Below are 3080 nucleotides of genomic sequence, written 5' to 3'. Positions count from 1 at the left end.
GCCATGATCGACTGAGCCCAGGAGTCCCAGTGGAGCCAGCCTGGGCAACATGGGCAAGATCCTCATCTCCAACATATATATATACACACACACACAAGTTACATATATATATATATATTTTTTGAGATAGAGTCTCCCTGCCTCTGGGGAAGGCATGTGGTGCATTAACTTCAGCCTACTGTAACCTCCACCCTGAGTTCATGCATTCCTCCCAGAAGTTGATTACAAGCACAAAGCACCCATGCCCCAGCTTAATTCTGCATTTTAGTAGATGAGCCTTTCACCATGGCCAGGTTTGTCTCGAACTGTTGACCTCAGGGTGGATCTGCCTGCCCCCGGCCTCCCCGTAAGTGTTGATTACAGGCATAAGCCACCATGTCATCTCCATAAATAATCCATTTTATTTAGTTATTAGTTTTTATTCTCTTTTTTTTTTTTTTTTGAGATCGAGTCTCATCAGTCTCCAGCTTGAGTGCAGTGGAGCTGATCTCGGCTCACTGCAAGTCTTCACTCGGGTTCACACCCATTCTCCCACCAGCCTCCCAAGTAGCTGACTACAGGCTACGCCACAAGCATCAGCTACCGCTGCTTTTTTTGTATTTTTAGTAGAGACGGGTTTCACCCATGTTAGCCGGTGGGATGGGCCCTCATCTCCTGACCTGTGTGATCCACCCGGGCTGCCTCCCAAAGTTGGGATTACAGGCTTGAGCCACCGCTACCGCCCTTTTTTTGAGACGAGTCTCACAGTTCCCTATAGGCTGGAGTGCAGTGGCCTGATCTCGCTCACTGCAGCCCTCCGGGTTCACACTTTATCTCCCCTCAGCCTCCCAAGTAAGTGCTGAGACTACATACAGGCTTCCCGGCCACCACCACCGGGCTAAGCAGTTTTTTGTATTTCTCAGTAGAGACGGGCCTCACCCATGCTGCAGCTGTGGATGCCATCTCCCATCTCCTGACCTCGTGGGATCCACCCGCCTCGCCTCCCAAAGTGCTGGGATTACAGGCTTGCTCACCGCTACCGCCATAGTTTTTATTTCATATTCATAAGCTTAATTCTGCAATCCAGCTAGGCATGGAAAGGAACAAGGAAAACATGGAACCCAAAGGGAACTGAGCGAGAGCACAAAGATTCTAGGATACTGTGAGCAAATGGGGTGGAGGGTGCTCTCCTGAGCTACAGAAGGAATGGGCTGGTGGTTAAGATAAAACACAAGTCAAACGCATGAGAGCTGTCCACAGTCAGCAATGCTAATCTTGCTGGTCTTGCCATTCCTGGACCCAAAGCGCTCCCTGGCCTCCGCAATATTCATGCCTTCTTTCACCTTGCCAAAGACCACACGCTTGCCATCCAACCACTCAGTCTTGGCAGTGCAGATGAAAAACTGGGAACTGTTTGTGTTGGGTCCAGCATTTGCCAGGGACGAGATGCCAGGACTGTACGCTTCAGGAAGAAGTTCTCCTCATCCCATTTCTCTCTGCAGATGAACTTGCCACCAGTGTCATTATGGCGTGTGAAGCCACCACCCTGACCCATAAACCCTGGAATAATTCTGTGAAAGCAGGAACCCTTATAACCAAACCCTTTATCTCCAGTGCTCAGAGCATGAAAGTGTTCTGCTGTCTTTGGAAACTTGTCTGCAAAGGCTCGAAGGCGACACGGCCCAAGGGCTCGCCGTCAGTGGCGATATTGAAGAACATGATGGGGTTGACCATGGCTGATAGTTACTGGGTACAAACACATACGTGCACCCATGTGTGTCTGACATGAGCAGTGGCCCCACAATCCGATGGCCAGGGAGAGGTGTCTGGAACAGACTGGAGCGAGGCAGGATTGGCCTCTCAGCCCGGCCCCTGTCTTTAAGCATGGCCAAGAATGGGGCCGCCAGCTGCCAGATCTAAGCAGGGTCAGCAACACTCAGGCTGGATGGTGCTATCAGGGAAGGACGACGGGGCCTGAGGTTGTAGTCTCTGGGCCTGGCCCTGTGGCATCACAGGCTGCAGACAGCACAGGGTGACTGTGGGCTTTCCACTTCCTGCCCCACCCTGGCCCACCACCTCAGCTGCTTTCCACTCCCGCAGGCAGACGTGGTCTGATGGGCTTTTTCCAGGTGGCGCCAATGGCCTCACCCAGCAGAAGCCACAGGATAGGACAGGGTGGGGACCATTCCTGGACAGTGGAGGGAGATGAGGTGTGACCCTGAGCCCCTGTGGCTGGGGGCAGGGGGCGGGTAGCAGCTTTGCCGGGGGCAGAGGGAGGTCGGGAGGGGGAGGTCAGCAGCGCCCCCAACCCACATCCTGTTTTCAGAATCTGGGGCCCCAGCATTGCTTTTTCCCTTGGACTTTCTCCAGGGCAGCGTCCCCCACCCAGGCCCACTCCCAAGGGAAGCCTGCACGAGGGCAGGAGGGTTCCCCACGCAAGCAGGAGTTCACCTAGAGTTTTTCCAGCACAGCTGGGCCCCTGAGCCAGAGGGAGTGGAGGGTGAAGGGTATATGCCTTCCCCTTCCTGAAAGTGGGCCTGGGAGTCTGCGTCAGCAGATGGAAAACCACACAGGCACCCATGGCTGACAGGGAGAGGAACTGTGGCCAAGGAGGTGAGTCCTGCTACCCTTCCTCAGAGGGACAGGCATGACCTCCCTCCAGTGCCTACACCCACCAGCCCCACACAAGGCTGGCACAGAGGCAACCCCTGCTGGGGACTATCAGGCCCTGGGATACCACCTGGGAAGCCCAGCCAGGCTGGATGGAGGACAATTCCACGAAAGGCTCAAGAGCTTGGGCTCAAGAACCAGTTGGGCCTCGTGTAGACTGGATCTGCTATTTACCAGCTGCGCGACAGCGTGCAAGTGGCTTAGACCCTCTGAGTCTCAGTTTCCCCTGGTGTAAATAGTGCCCTCCTGCCACTATTGACAGAGAATTGAATGAGCTCGTTGGCATATGGAGCTAACGGGGCTCCACACAGGGCCTGGCCTGGCAGGTGCAGAGGTGAGGAAGGTTGTGCTATGCACTCAGGCGGACCCCTAGGAAGGCAGAGCAGACAACCAAACATCTCAGCCTGGGAGCAATCCCTCCCTGACCACTC

The sequence above is a fragment of the Papio anubis genome, chromosome 17 (genome assembly GCF_008728515.1).
Source record: "Papio anubis isolate 15944 chromosome 17, Panubis1.0, whole genome shotgun sequence".
Taxonomy (NCBI): Eukaryota; Metazoa; Chordata; class Mammalia; order Primates; family Cercopithecidae; genus Papio; species Papio anubis.
The sequence above is the reverse complement of the archived record's forward strand: the minus strand, read 5'-3'. Positions refer to the sequence as shown.